At 39.8% G+C, this 15,994-nt stretch overlaps 1 protein-coding gene and 1 non-coding gene across 2 annotated transcripts in view; one reads left to right on the top strand and one right to left on the bottom strand.

Moving 5' to 3' along the window:
* Positions 1–5,406: 5,406 nt before the first annotated feature.
* Positions 5,407–5,570, bottom strand: LOC116373112 (U1 spliceosomal RNA). The gene has a single exon (XR_004209511.1). It is a non-coding gene; the product is annotated as a U1 spliceosomal RNA (small nuclear RNA).
* A 5,611-nt stretch (positions 5,571–11,181) lies between these two features.
* LOC109878766 (NACHT, LRR and PYD domains-containing protein 5-like) overlaps positions 11,182–15,994 on the top strand; it is a 28,321-nt gene continuing 23,508 nt past the window's right edge. Inside the window, exon 1 of the mRNA XM_031821830.1 lies at positions 11,182–11,289. The gene's annotated coding sequence lies outside the window, so the exon portion shown is untranslated. The remainder of the gene's footprint in view (positions 11,290–15,994) is intronic.

The raw sequence follows: 15,994 nt of genomic DNA, 5'->3' as shown, positions 1-15,994 counted from the left end.
CAGTGGGTTGTAATGTCAGTGGGTTGTAATATCATCAAAGTGGGTTGTAATGTCAGTGGGTTGTAATGTCAGTGGGTTGTAATGCCAAAGTGGGTTGTAATGTCAGTGGGTTGTAATGTCAGTGGGTGTAATGTCATGGGTTGTAATGGTCAGTGGGTTGTAATGTCAAGTGGGTTGTAATGCCAAAGCGTGGGTTGTAATGTAGGGGTTGTAATGTCAGTGGGTTGTAATGTCAGTGGGTTGTAATGTCAGTGGGTTGTAATGTCAGTGGGTTGTAATGTCAGTGGGTTGTAATGTCAAAGTGGGTTGTAATGCCAAAGTGGGTTTGTATGTCAGTGGGTTTGTAATGTCAGTGGGTGTAATGTCAGTGGGTTGTAATATCATCAAAGTGGGTTGTAATGTCAGTGGGTTGTAATGTCAGTGGGTTGTATATCAAAGTGGGGTTGTAATGTCAAAGTGGGTTGTAATGTCAACGTGGGTTGTATGTCAACAGTGGGTTGTAATGTCAAAGTGGGTTGTAAGGCCAAAGTGGTGTAATGTCAGTGGGTTGTAATGTCAAAGTGAGTTGTAATGTCAGTGGGTTTGTAATGTCAGTGGGTTTGTATGTCAGTGGGTTGTAATGTCAGTGGGTTGTAATGTCAGTGGGTTGTAATGTCAAAGTGGGTTGTAATGGTAGTGGGTTGTAATGTCAAAGTGGGTTGTAATGTCAAAGTGGGTTGTAATGTCAGTGGGTTGTAATGTCAGTGGGTTGTATTGTCAAAGTGGGTTGTAATGTCAGTGGGTTGTAATGTCAGAGGGTTGTAATGTCAAAGTGGGTTGTAATGTCAAAGTGGGTTGTAATGCCAAAGTGGGTTGTAATGTCAAAGTGGGTTGTAATGCCAAAGTGGGTTGTAATGTCAGTGGGTTGTAATGTCAGTGGGTTGTAATGCCAAAGTGGGTTGTAATGCCAAAGTGGGTTGTAATGTCAGTGGGTTGTAATGTCAGTGGGTTGTAATGTCAGTGGGTTGTAATATCATCAAAGTGGGTTGTAATGTCAGTGGGTTGTAATGTCAGTGGGTTGTAATATCAAAGTGGGTTGTAATGTCAGTGGGTTGTAATGTCAAAGTGGGTTGTATGTCAAAGTGGGTTTGTAATGTCAAAGTGGGTTGTAATGTCAGTGGGTTGTATTTTCAGTGGGTTGTAATGTCAAAGTGGGTTGTAATGTCAGTGGTTTGTAATGTCAGTGGGTTGTAATTTCAAAGTGGGTTGTAATTTCAAAGTGGGTTGTAATGTCAGTGGGTTGTAATGTCAGTGGGTTGTAATGTCAGTGGGGAAAGTGGGTTGTAATGTGAAAGTGGGTTGTAATGTCAAAGTGGTTTGTAATGTCAAAGTGGTTTGTAATGTGAACGTGGGTTGTAATGTCAGTGGTTGTAATGTCAAAGTGGGTTGTAATGTCAGTGGGTTGTAATGTCAAAATGGGTTGTAATGTCAGTGGGTTGTAATGTCAAAGTGGGTTGTAATGTGAAAGTGGGTTGTAATGTGAAAGTGGGTTGTAATGTCAGTGGGTTGTAATGTCAAAGTGGTTTGTAATGTGAAAGTGGGTTGTAATGTCAGTGGGTTGTAATGTCAGTGGGTTGTAATGTCAGTGGGTTGTAATGTCAAAGTGGGTTGTAATGTGAAAGTGGGTTGTAATGTGAAAGTGGGTTGTAATGTCAAAGTGGGTTGTAATGTCAGTGGGTTGTAATGTCAGTGGGTTGTAATGTCAAAGTGGGTTGTAATGTCAGTGGGTTGTAATGTCAGAGGGTTTGTAATGTCAAAGTGGGTTGTAATGTCAAAGTGGTTGTAATGTCAAAGTGGGTAGTAATGTCAGTGGGTTGTATTGTCAGTGGGTTGTAATGTCAGTGGGTTGTAATGTCAAAGTGGGTTGTAATGTCTGTGGGTTGTAATGTCAGTGGGTTGTAATGTCAGTGGGTTGTAATGTCAGTGGGTTGTAATTTCAGTGGGTTGTAATGTCAGTGGGTTGTAATTTCAGTGGGTTGTAATGTCAAAGTGGGTTGTAATGTCAGTGGGTTGTAATGTCAGTGGGTTGTAATTTCAGTGGGTTGCAATGTCAAAGTGGGTTTGTAATGTCAAAGTGAGTTGTAATGTCAGTGGGTTGTAATGTCAGTGGGCTGTAATGTCAAAGTGGGTTGTAATGTCAGTGGGTTGTAATGTCAGTGGGTTTGTAATGTCAAAGTGGGTTGTAATTTCAGTGGGTTGTAATGTCAAAGTGGGTTGTAATGTCAGTGGGTTGTAATGTCAAAGTGAGTTGTAATGTCAGTGGGTTGTAATGTCAGTGGGCTGTAATGTCAAAGTGGGTTGTAATGTCAGTGGGTTGTAATGTCAAAGTGGGTTGTAATGTCAGTGGGTTGTAATGTCAGTGGGTTGTAATGTCAGTGGATTGTAATGTCAAAGTGGGTTGTAATGTCAGTGGGCTGTAATGTCAGAGGGTTGTAATGTCAGTGGGTTGTAAAGTCAAAGTGGGTTGTAATGTCAGTGGGTTGTAATGTCAGTGGGTTGTAATGTCAAAGTGGGTTGTAATGGGTAGTGGGTTGTAATGTCAAAGTGGGTTGTAATGTCAGTGGTTGTAATGTCAGTGGGTTGTAATGTCAGTGGGTTGTAATGCCAGTGGGTTGTAATGCCAAAGTGGGTTGTAATGCCAAAGTGGGTTGTAATGTCAAAGTGGGTTGTAATGTCAGTGGGTTGTAATTTCAGTGGGTTGTAATGTCAAAGTGGGTTGTAATGTCAGTGGGTTGTAATGTCAGTGGGTTGTAATTTCAGTGGGTTGTAATGTCAAAGTGGGTTGTAATGTCAGTGGGTTGTAATGTCAAAGTGAGTTGTAATGTCAGTGGGTTGTAATGTCAGTGGGTTGTAATGTCAAAGTGGGTTGTAATGTCAGTGGGTTGTAATGTCAGTGGGTTGTAATGTCAGTGGGTTGTAATATCATCAAAGTGGGTTGTAATGTCAGTGGGTTGTAATATCAAAGTGGGTTGTAATGTCAAAGTGGGTTGTAATGTCAACGTGGGTTGTATGTCAAAGTGGGTTGTAATGTCAGTGGGTTGTATTGTCAGTGGGTTGTAATATCATCAAAGTGGGTTGTAATGTCAGTGGGTTGTATTGTGAGTGGGTTTGTAATGTCTGTGGGTTGTATGTCAGTGGGTTGTAATGTCAGTGGGTTGTAATGTCAGTGGGTTGTAATGTCAGTGGGTTGTAATGTCAAAGTGGGTTGTAATGTCAGTGGGTTGTAATGTCAGTGGGTTGTAATGTCAAAGTGGGTTGTAATGTCAGTGGGTTGAAATATAATCAAAGTGGGTTGTAATGTCAGTGGGTTGTAATGTCAAAGTGGGTTGTAATGTCAGTGGGTTGTAATGTCAAAATGGGTTGTAATGTCAGTGGGTTGTAATGTCAAAGTGGGTTGTAATGTGAAAGTGGGTTGTAATGTGAAAGTGGGTTGTAATGTGAAAGTGGGTTGTAATGTCAAAGTGGTTTGTAATGTCAAAGTGGGTTGTAATGTCAGTGGGTTGTAATGTCAGTGGGTTGTAATGTCAGTGGGTTGTAATGTCAACGTGGGTTGTAATGTGAAAGTGGGTTGTAATGTGAAAGTGGGTTGTAATGTGAAAGTGGGTTGTAATGTCAGTGGGTTGTAATGTCAAAGTGGTTTGTAATGTCAAAGTGGGTTGTAATGTCAGTGGGTTGTAATGATAGAGTTCAGTGTGTCAAATCGGAGGGCCTGTTGTCCGGACCTCTGGCAGTTTCTATGGGGGTGCCACAGGGTTCAAGCCTCGGGCCGACTCTTCTCTGTAATACATCAATGATGTTGATCTTGCTGCTGGTGATTCTCTGGTACACCTCTACGCAGACGACACCATTCTGTATACTTCTGGCCCCTCTTTGGACACTGTGTTAACTAACCTCCAGACGAGCTTCAATGCCATACAACTCTCCTTCCGTGGCCTCCAACTGCTCTTAAACGCAGGGAAAACTAAATGCATGCTTTTCAACTGATCTCTGCCCGTATCTGCTCTCCCGTTCAGCATCACTACTCTGGACGGCTCTGACTTAGAATACGTGGACAACTACAAATACCTAGGTGTCTGGTTAGACTGTAAACTCTCCTTCCAGACTCACATTAAGCAGCTCCAATCCAAAATTAAATCTATAATTAGCTTCCTATATCGCAACAAAGCATCCTTCACTCATGCTGCCAAACATACCCTCGTAAAACTGACCATCCTGCCGATCCTCAACTTCGGTGATGTCATCTATAAAATAGCCTCCAACACTCTACTCAACAAACTGGATGCAGTCTATCACAGTGCCATCCGTTTTGTCGCCAAAGCCCCATACACTACCCGCCATTGTGACCTGTACGCTCTCGTTGGTTGGCCCTCGCTTCATACTCGTCACCAAACCCACTGGCTACAGGTTATCAACAAGTCTCTGCTAGGTAAAGCCCCGCCTTATCTCAGCTCGCTGGTCACCATAGCAGCACCCACTCGTAGCACGCGCTCCAGCAGGTATATCTCACTGGTCACTCCCCAAAGCCAATTCCTCCTTTGGTCGTCTTTCCTTCCAGTTCTCTGCTGCCAAAGACTGGAACGAACTGCAAAAATCTCTGAAGTTGGAGACTATTATCTCCCTCACTAGCTTTAAGCACCAGCTGTCAGAGCAGCTCACAGATCACCATACAGTATTTATTTATTTATCTTGCTCCTTTGCACCCCAGTATCTCTACTTGCACATTCATCTTCTGCACATCTACCATTCCAGTCTTTCAATTGTTATATTGTAATTACTTCCCCACCATGGCCTATGTATTGCCCTATGTCCCTTATCTTAACCTCATTTGCACTCACTGTATATAGACTTTTTGTTTTCTTTTGTTCTACTGTATTATTGACTGTATGTTTTGTTTATTCCATGTGTAACTCTGTGTAGTTGTATGTGTCGAACTGCTTTGCTTTATCTTGGCCAGGTCTCAGTTGTAAATGAGAACTTGTTCTCGACTAGCCTACCTGGTTCAATAAAGGTCAAATAAAAACTAAATACATTAGCCGAGTTTATTATGCGTTTAAACTGTCATATAAATGACTTAATTATCTAGCAAATAAAAAGACCTCAATCCAGATTTGACGTCTGAGGACGCAAAAAAGTAGGCCTTTTCCTTGACATTATCAGGACATGAAAGACATAATCACCGGTGCTACAATAACAGATTGGGGTTATCAGAAGAGAAAATGTATCTCTGAGACGTTAGTTAGTTTGTATTTTAAATAGACCCGTACATTCTATATCCATTCATCTGATATGGGCAAAAATGGTATTGTCATTAAGTCTCATCAGAAATCCAGATGATAGCAAATCCTTTGTTATTTTTAACATGAAGATCAGGGGAGAGCGCGAACGCAGTCCCCCACTACCAGAAATTATGCAATCGAGATTTCCACATTTGAGAAATTCGCAGGGGTCAGCACAGCCGGAGTGCAATAGCTGAGCCTCGCCCTGGGTGAACCGCCTTCTTGATCACGGTGTCTCCCTTGCCAGGTAAGTATGAGTTGTACACATCGGTAGAGGAAGAGTCATTCCAGGACAAAGGTGTTTGACTCACGGTTACCACTTCTACTACTGATAATACCTCATCATATTGAACAAGGTTTAATGACGTTTACGAATACAGTTGCGGACAAGGCGAAGAAAAAGCGATGCACGTTGTTTTACAATATTATATCACTGTCCGACTGTTTACCCATGATGCAACACGGTAGAAATTGTATATACATTGAATTTGTTTTCTAAACGACCGTCTATATAATCACATTCATTGGTGAACAACTGTAGCCTAATATCAGTATTCAGAGATCGCAAGTAAACAATTCAACTTGAAAAAAAATGGGGGAATGTTTATCCGACTGGTCGCTCAGGAGACAAAAGCAGATGACGTCAGACGTATGGAAGACATGTGACTTGAGCTCGTAGGAAGAGGAAGGATACAGCGCTGCGTCGATGTGACGAACAAGCACTGTAGGCTACTATTTACTGTATATATCATTTTATATATATCTATATATCTATATATCTATATCGATCTATATATCTATATCTCTATATCGATCTATATATCTATATCTCTATATCTATCTATATCTCTATATATCTATCTATATCTCTATATCTATCTATATCTCTATATATCTATCTATATCTCTATATCTATCTATATCTCTATATCTATCTATATCTCTATATATCTATCTATATCTCTATATCTATCTATCTCTATATCTCTATATATCTATCTATATCTCTATATATCTATCTATATCTCTATATATCTATCTATATCTCTATATCTATCTATATCTCTATATATCTATCTATATCTCTATATCTATCTATATCTCTATATCTATCTATATCTCTATATCTATCTATATCTCTATATCTATCTATATCTCTATATCTATCTATATCTCTATATCTATCTATATCTCTATATCTATCTATATCTCTATATCTATCTATATCTCTATATATCTATCTATATCTCTATATCTATCTATATCTCTATATCTATCTATATCTCTATATCTCTATATATCTATCTATATCTCTATATCTATCTATATCTCTATATCTATCTATATCTCTATATCTATCTATATCTCTATCTATCTATATCTCTATATCTATCTATATCTCTATATCTCTATATATCTATCTATATCTCTATATCTATCTATATCTCTATATCTATCTATATCTCTATATCTATATATATATATCTATCTATATCTCTATATCTATCTATATCTCTATATATCTATCTATATCTATATATCTATCTATATCTATATATATATATCTATCTATATCTATATATATCTATCTATATCTATATCTCTATATATCTATCTATATCTATATATATCTATCTATCTATATCTATATATATCTATATATATATAGTTCCTGATTGCTTGGTGTGATAGGTGCACCAGAGAGTTGACGTGTACTAATGATTTTAAAAAATATATATATTATTTAGGCCATTGTATACTGTAGGCAAATTATTCAAGAGAATGCTTGAATGTATTTAAAACGCAGGACTAGTAGGCTGTGTGATGAAATGAAGTAATAGTAAGGACTAATTGATAACAGGCCAGAAAGCTGAACAACACCAGCATAATGACATACGAGAGAGTCTGCGCCAATGAAGAACAACAAATGGTAAAGCTTTTAATGAGGGCTACAGCAAAGCAAAATAAAAAATAAGTGTCAATAAAGTTAAAAGGTCATTAGGGTCACATGATCAAGGTGGGGGCGGGAGGGAGCCTAGTGGTTAGAGTTGCTGGATCGATCCCAGAGCTGACAAGGTAAAAATCGGTCGTTCTGCCTATGAACAAGGCAGTCAACCCACTGTTCCTCTGTAAATAAGAATTTGTTCTGAACTGACTTGCCTAGTTAAATAAAGGTTCAATTAAAATACATCTAAATTGCCAAGCTCCTAAAACCATTCTTCTCAAAAAGACAGAGCAGGTCATTTTGATTGTGCGACCTTAGTAACCCTTTAAGCAATGGGAGGGTGTAGTAAAGGCTGTTCTTATGCACAACGCAACTCAGCGTTGCCTGGATACAGACTGTAACCATGTATTGTGTGGTTACGGTACCACAAAAACCCGGAGGACTTTGTTTTTAGGGCTACGACACTCACAGCCATGATAAAAATGTCATTGTAACACATGGGCTTATTGCTCAAATATGCCATGACTGTTAGCCAATCAACTTTCAGGGTTCAAAACCACCCATTTATTAATACAAAACATACTACAAAATAATGACATGTTTGTAGGTACCGTTGACAACAGAGTACACCGTTGTGTTTCCTAGTCCCCGCTTCGCGTGATGGTCGTTGAAGTTGATCACGGTTGGGATGGTGTTCTTCGGCCTGCAAGCCTCCCCCTTTTTCCTCCAAACATAATGATGGTCATTATGGCCAAACAGTTCTATTTTTGTTTCATCAGACTAGAGGACAGTTCTCTAACAAGTACAATCTTTGTCCCCATGTGCAGCTGCAAACCGTAGTCTGGCTTTTTTTATGGCGGTTTTGGAGCAGTGGCTTCTTCCTTGCTGAGTGGCCTTTCAGGTTATGTTGATATAGGACTTATTTTACTGTGGATATAGATACTTTTGTACCTGTTTCCTCCAGCATCTTCACAAGTCCTTTGCTGTTGTTCTGGGATTGATTTGCACTTTTCACAGCAAAGTACATTCATCTCTAAGAGACAGAACGCATCTCCTTCCTGAGCGGTATGATGGCTGCGTGGTCCCATGGTGTTTATACTTGCGTACTATTGTTTGTACAGATGAACGTGGTACCTTCAGGCATTTGGAAATTTCTACCAAGGAGGAACCAGACTTGTGGAAGTTTACAATTTTTGACTGATTTCTTTAGATTTTCGCATGCTGTCAGGCACTGAGTTTGAAGGTAGGCCTTAAAATACATCCACAGGTACACCTCCAATTGCTGTCCATGTGATTACTCCTGTGTGTGTGTGTGTGTGTGTGTGTGTGTGTGTGTGTGTGTGTGTGTGTGTGTGTGTGTGTGTGTGTGTACCTCTCTCTCTCTCTCCCTGTGTGTGTAGATCTCTGTCCAGACACCACTGGACCACTGCCAAGCCAGGAATAATTCTACAGGGACCTGTTGGTCTTCATGGAGATACAGCCCCTTGACTTTTAACACATTTCGATATGTTACAGCCTTATTCTTAAACTCTTTTTTTTCCTCATCAATCTACAAACACTACCCCATAATGACATCACAATACCCCATAACGACATCACAATACCCCGTAATGACATCACAATACCCCGTAATGACATCACAATACCCCGTAATGACAAAGCAAAAATGGGTTTTTAGAAATTTTAGCAAATTTATTTAAAAATAACTACCCGGAAATATAACATTTGCATAAGTATTCAGACCCTTTACTCAGTACTTTGTTGAAGCACCTTTGGTAGTGATTACAGCCTCGAGTCTTCTTGGGTATGACGCTACAAGCTTGGCACACCTGTATTTGGGGAGTTTCTCTCATTCTTCTCTGCAGATCCTCTCAAGTTCTGTCAGGTTGGACGGGGAGTGTTGCTACACAGCTATTTTCAGATCTCTCCAGAGATGTTCGATCGAGTTCAAGTCCGGACTAGTCGGGCACTGCGAATGTCTTTGGGAAACTGGCTCTGAGAATAGTTGTGTTGATATTCAGCCCGTCTCATGAACCTCTAACAGACCAACACTGTACAGTGACTTCTGTACAGACTGTAACGTAAGAAGATGTGAAAAAAGTCAAGGTGTCTGAATACTTTCCCGAAATGCACTGTATATACACCACAACATATCATTACTGTAATTTATTCTACATATACCACAGCATATCATTAATGTAATATATTCTACATATACACCACAGCATATCATTACTGTAATTTATTCTACATATATACCACAGCATATCATTACTGTAATTTATTCTACATATATACCACAGCATATCATTAATGTAATATATTCTACATATACACCACAGCATATCATTACTGTAATATATTCTGTATATACACCACAGCATATCTTTACTGTAATAAATGTAGTGTAGTCAGTCTGTTAAGGGGAGGTGCTGTAAATGTAGTGTAGTCAGTCTGTTAAGGGGAGGTGCTGTAAATGTAGTGTAGTCAGTCTGTTAAGGGGAGGTGCTGTAAATGTAGTGTAGTCAGTCTGTTAAGGTGAGGTGCTGTAAATGTAGTGTAGTCAGTCTGTTAAGGTGGGGTGTCGTAAATGTAGTGTAGTCAGTCTGTTAAGGTGAGGTGCTGTAAATGTAGTGTAGTCAGTCTGTTAAGGTGAGGTGTTGTAAATGTACTGTAGTCAGTCTGTTAAGGTGAGGTGTTGTAAATGTACTGTAGTCAGTCTGTTAAGGTGAGGTGCTGTAAATGTAGTGTAGTCAGTCTGTTAAGGTGGGGTGTCGTAAATGTAGTGTAGTCAGTCTGTTAAGGTGAGGTGCTGTAAATGTACTGTAGTCAGTCTGTTAAGGTGAGGTGTTGTAAATGTAGTGTAGTCAGTCTGTTAAGGTGAGGTGCTGTAAATGTAGTGTAGTCAGTCTGTTAAGGTGAGGTGCTGTAAATGTAGTGTAGTCAGTCTGTTAAGGTGAGGTGTCGTAAATGTAGTGTAGTCAGTCTGTTAAGGTGAGGTGTTGTAAATGTACTGTATTCAGTCTGTTAAGGTGAGGTGCTGTAAATGTAGTGTAGTCAGTCTGTTAAGGTGAGGTGTTGTAAATGTAGTGTAGTCAGTTTGTTAAGGTGAGGTGCTGTAAATGTAGTGTAGTCAGTCTGTTATGGTGTGATGCTGTAAATGTAGTGTAGTCAGTCTGTTAAGGTGAGGTGCTGTAAATGTACTGTAGTCAGTCTGTTAAGGTGAGGTGTTGTAAATGTAGTGTAGTCAGTCTGTTAAGGTGAGGTGCTGTAAATGTAGTGTAGTCAGTCTGTTAAGGTGAGGTGCTGTAAATGTAGTGTAGTCAGTCTGTTAAGGTGAGGTGTCGTAAATGTAGTGTAGTCAGTCTGTTAAGGTGAGGTGTTGTAAATGTACTGTATTCAGTCTGTTAAGGTGAGGTGCTGTAAATGTAGTGTAGTCAGTCTGTTAAGGTGAGGTGTTGTAAATGTAGTGTAGTCAGTTTGTTAAGGTGAGGTGCTGTAAATGTAGTGTAGTCAGTCTGTTATGGTGTGATGCTGTAAATGTAGTGTAGTCAGTCTGTTAAGGTGAGGTGTTTGTGTGTGTGTGTGTGTTAGTGAGAGAGACAGATCCTATGTCAATAAGCTATAAGGTCCTGTTACTACAGTGTATAGAGTAGGTACCCTCAAATGACACCCTATTCCCTATATAGTGCACTACTTTAGACCAGAGCCACATAGGGCATAGGGCACTATACAATATATCCCTGATACTTCTCGTCCCCCTCCCCCCTCTTTCCACCTCACCCCTCTTTCCACCTCTCCCTCCACCTCCCCCCTCTCCCTCCACCTCCACCTCCCCTCTCCCCCCTCCTCCCCTCTCCTCCTTCCTCCTCCCCCCTCCCTCCACCTCCCCTCTCCCCCCCCCCCCCCTCCCTCCACCCCTGTCTCCTCCCTCCACCTACCCCCCTCATGTCTCAACACAGGAAGTCCATGTTTAAGGACCTAGAGGAAGAAATGGACCTTACGGGTAGAAGACAAAAACATCTTGAGGTTTGTAGCGTTCTTTTATAATTTAATGTAGAAAAGTGTTGTGGAGAAGTTAGGCTTTCATAGAGACAGATGATTTAAAAGGAAAGATGCCTGAAGAACTGTAAAGTTAATACAATACTGATTTCAACTTGACAAAATGATAAGTCACATCTTATTTACATTGGTTTTTTTTCTTTTGGAAAAGTTTTATTGGCACAATTCCTTTAAAAACAGCTCATACATTTTTTTACATCATTTACACACATAAAAACGGCAACAAGGCATAAAACACAGCATTTGAGAGTTACATTTGAATTTGTTAAAAAGTACATGTTGTTAAAATCAATTAGTTAAAACAACCATGAGTAAAAGTACTTTCCTTGTAAAAATATCAAATCTGTAGAAGCCATTTAAAATGTGTACTAATGATCTAAAAAGGTAAAACATTTTTAAGACATGAAAAACATGTTAAAAAGCCACTTTGTTAAAAAGCTGTCTTCAGTCCTTTGTACAGGAGCGGGGTGAGTCTTTATCAAGCTCACCTCATCCTGCTCCTCTGAATAGACCGTCTTATTTACATTGGATCATATTAATTAGCCTAATCAATATGATCCAATGTGGTGTTGTAGGCTACAGGGCTATGAGGTAGAGTATTATTGGTAAAGGCGACGGACAGCGCATTTTCGTGATTATTATCCGCATGATGAAACTACGTTAGAAGACGTGCATCGGAATTAAGCAAAGATGTCACTAAAGAAAACACTCTCTTTCGACAAGTCAGTCAAGAGAAAGTGACGTGCAACAATGGGCATAGAAAGTATTTGAATGTAGGGCTAAATCAACGTTGAAAATGCTTTCTGGCGACACCGATCAGGAAAGTGGTGGTCCGTTTTGCTCACTGCTGTGCGCTCGATATAACTTGGCCGGTGCACCGTTGCGTAATATTACCCACTGGTTCAGTCGTTGGCCAGCACACCTTTCTTCTGAATACATACCCCGGTGCAACGGGCGAGATAAACTGATCGCACCACATGTGAATTCAAGCAGCGCGTGGGTGCATTCACTAAGAGCACTATTCCAATTTATGAAATGACGCCCTGATTATTCACGCCTTTCCTATGCACTTGTCATCAGTTTATATTCAGACTTACCTTATTAAGTTGCACAACGGGATTTGCAGGCGTGGTTACCTTGCGTGCGCTGAATACATGTAATTTAATCACTGAAAACACCCACTTGCTGGACAACAGATTTTCTGGTGAAGTTTTAATTCAATAGCGTTTTCACACGAAATATATTGATAAATAATAAACACAGCGGTTTGATTCATCCTGAAAGTTGTCATTTTCAAGTTGAATCCATGAAACATTGGAAGGTGTAAAAAAAGTGTACAATAGAGGTTGAATAGGGAGGGGTCCTATACAACAGAATGGAATGATGCACAATGTAAGGAGAACGAACACTAAAGTGACAGTTATAAATGTATGTGGGTATTACTGACCCTGGTTCTCGATAGTGGCTCATAATTAATGACATGATACACATTTAAAATATAAAACGGAGAACGCCTGGACTTAGCCTATAATTAAAACATTCCGTAGTGTTAGAAATTAGAAATGTAGACGGGCGAGTCGGTCAAGGATCGATTCAGACAAGGTGGTAAATTGTATGACAAGCGACAGTTTATTCAGAGTGAAGATATCTAGAACAGCGTAATTACGGATCTCCCGCGGGTTCGTACGGAACTGCAGACAAAGAGACCGATACAATCAGTACACCACTTATATATAGAACAGAAAGTAGGTTGATTCTGGAAGATCGGATCTTTGGATTGGTTCAGCTGGGGTGTAGTCTGTAGTCTTCCGCCATTGGCTCAGTTGTCTGTCCGTCATCGTAGAATCCTCTTCGGGCACACAATGTTCAGCTACAAAGGAGATTATGTGTGTGTGCGCTGGTTTTGGCCATTAGTGTAATGCGGGAGCTATCCTGTAGGGGACCCCACAGGCTTTACTTTGAGTTGTAGCCCTGTATTAACAATAGTTTGGTCCCCTGCATAAGAAATAGCATTTCTCTACAGTAGCTCTTACATCAACTTGGCAGGTTCAGTCCTACAGAAGCCTAAAGCGGGGGTGTCCACATTACATCCACGCCAATTATGTGGACACACGAGTATCGGTGCGTGGGTAAAATCACTGTTATTAATATGTAACTACTATGTCCCGGGACAATAAGAAGACACAGTGGCAAAATAAATTCAACCACACCTTTGTTTTATCACAGAACCAGAGAGCAACATCTGTCCGGTTAAGTACACACAGAATATTGTATTTAACAGACAGTTACATGACCTACAGCAGGGTCAAGCAAGTTCATATTTCCGACATTTCTGGACCACTAAACAACTATTAATTTAGTTACTGCACGTTGCAAAGAACGGTTCATAGTACCGATGTCTGTGTGCACGTTCATACAAGTAGAAAAAAACATGTTGACTCACCCTAATTGTAGAGAAACACCAATGACATCCTCTCTGTCATGTTGACAAAACGGTCTATCACTCTGTTATACAGTACACGATCTATCACTCTGTTATACAGTATCACTCTGTTATACAGTATCACTCTGTTATACAGTACACGATCTATCACTCTGTTATACAGTATCACTCTGTTATACAGTACACGATCTATCACTCTGTTATACAGTACACAATCTATCACTCTGTTATACAGTATCACTCTGTTATACAGTACACGATCTATCACTCTGTTATACAGTACAGTCTATCACTCTGTTATACAGTATCACTCTGTTATACAGTACACGATCTATCACTCTGTTATACAGTATCACTCTGTTATACAGTATCACTCTGTTATACAGTACACGATCTATCACTCTGTTATACAGTACACAATCTATCACTCTGTTATACAGTATCACTCTGTTATACAGTACACGATCTATCACTCTGTTATACAGTACACGATCTATCACTCTGTTATACAGTACAGTCTATCACTCTGTTATACAGTATCACTCTGTTATACAGTACACGATCTATCACTCTGTTATACAGTATCACTCTGTTATACAGTATCACTCTGTTATACAGTACACTGTCTATAACTCTGTTATACAGTATCACTCTTTTATACAGTATCACTCTGTTATACAGTATCACTCTGTTATACAGTACACGCTTTTCTTGTTTGTTGTCCTATGCTACATAGCTAAAATGCTTGCTCGCTGGCCTAACTTCCATTCATGGGCAACGTTAGCTAGTTAACATTAGCCTTCTACATTTAGCCACATATTTACCTTCCATCCTCTCAGGCCAGAGGCACAACAATGTGTGAATAAATGGTTGGATCAGAATCGCAGTTATAATCATTGGCCAGTATGGAGAATTGAGTTAAACCACAAGTCCTAATCCATATCTCCATCCATGGCCAATTTGGGAAAGGGACAATTTTAACTAGCTAGCTAAACAGAAGACAACAACTGAATGTGATGCAACAATTGTAGTTGTTTCTGTCAATGACATATATGACTCACCACCTGGATTCAGTCTTATGTATCAAAATTTGAAATTGTGTTTTTTACATTGGATAAAAGTAAAGACTGAGCTACAAAATGGTATATAATACTTTGCATTACAGGAACAATGGGAAAGTAATTCTGCTTTGAAAGTTGATTTTCTGCTTTTGAATCTCACTTTTTGAGAAATTGGCCTTCGAATGTTTTGGTATCTAGTGAAGAGCTCTTCTTTGTCAGCATCGTTCACACTTGACCCTCTGGCCGATGATTTGTTTACCTCTGGATAACATGAAAACAGCCTAACCAGCTCAGCTGGCAACAATTTCATTACGCTTTTTTGCAGATGTTTACTGACAGGGGCTATATTAAACGGATGTTGTAAACACTTCACGTAACGTTAGCTAACGAGCCAGCCAGCCAGCGTTAGCTAGTTAAACAATAAACAGTGCCAACAACGCCACAGTGATGGGAGCTAACCAACCATGTTCAATGTTAGCTAGCCAACATTAGGCTCTAACTAGAACAGCAAATGGCTCTGGGAAACAAATAATAACATCAGCTAGGGAGCCAGCCAGCTAACATTAGCTAGCTAGCTAACAGTACACTTTAGCTTGAAATGAAACCACCTTCTGTCAAAATTAGAAAATGTGTAATATCTGAAAATGTAATGTTAGCTAGCTAACGCTAGACTATCTTACCTGTGTACAGCATCGTGTATGGACGCGTCTCCCTGTCAGGAATGCCGTGCCACGGTTGCCCTTAGTTTGAAGATGAAATCCAGAGACAGGTGTTTCCTCCATCTCGTTAGCGATCATACTCTAATTCCACTGATTTCAAAACTTGATCCTCCAGAAAGTGGAGAGCCACACTTATGCAGCTCCACTACACAGTATTTTTTTTAATGCGCATTCGACAGGATTACCAACACAGACTGACCAGCTTCTATGGCAGACCAATCATAACTCCTCTTTCGGCATGTCCAGCCCACTCATCTCAGCCAATCATGGCTTGTCGGAAGGTTGCTAACTTTTTCTGTGGCTTAACCAACAAGGCTCCTAAGTTCACAATTTTATTCATATTTACAGATGGCGTACGAGTTTGTTGTTCAGGCACATGAAAGTTCACACATTCAAGAAGGCAGAAAAAAAAATGCATTTTGATTAAAAAATATTTTTTTAACGTTCAA

The sequence above is a fragment of the Oncorhynchus kisutch genome, unplaced genomic scaffold, assembly GCF_002021735.2.
Source record: "Oncorhynchus kisutch isolate 150728-3 unplaced genomic scaffold, Okis_V2 scaffold4019, whole genome shotgun sequence".
NCBI lineage: Eukaryota > Metazoa > Chordata > Actinopteri > Salmoniformes > Salmonidae > Oncorhynchus > Oncorhynchus kisutch.
Note: the sequence above shows the minus strand (reverse complement) of the source record. Positions and strands in the feature narration are given on the sequence as shown.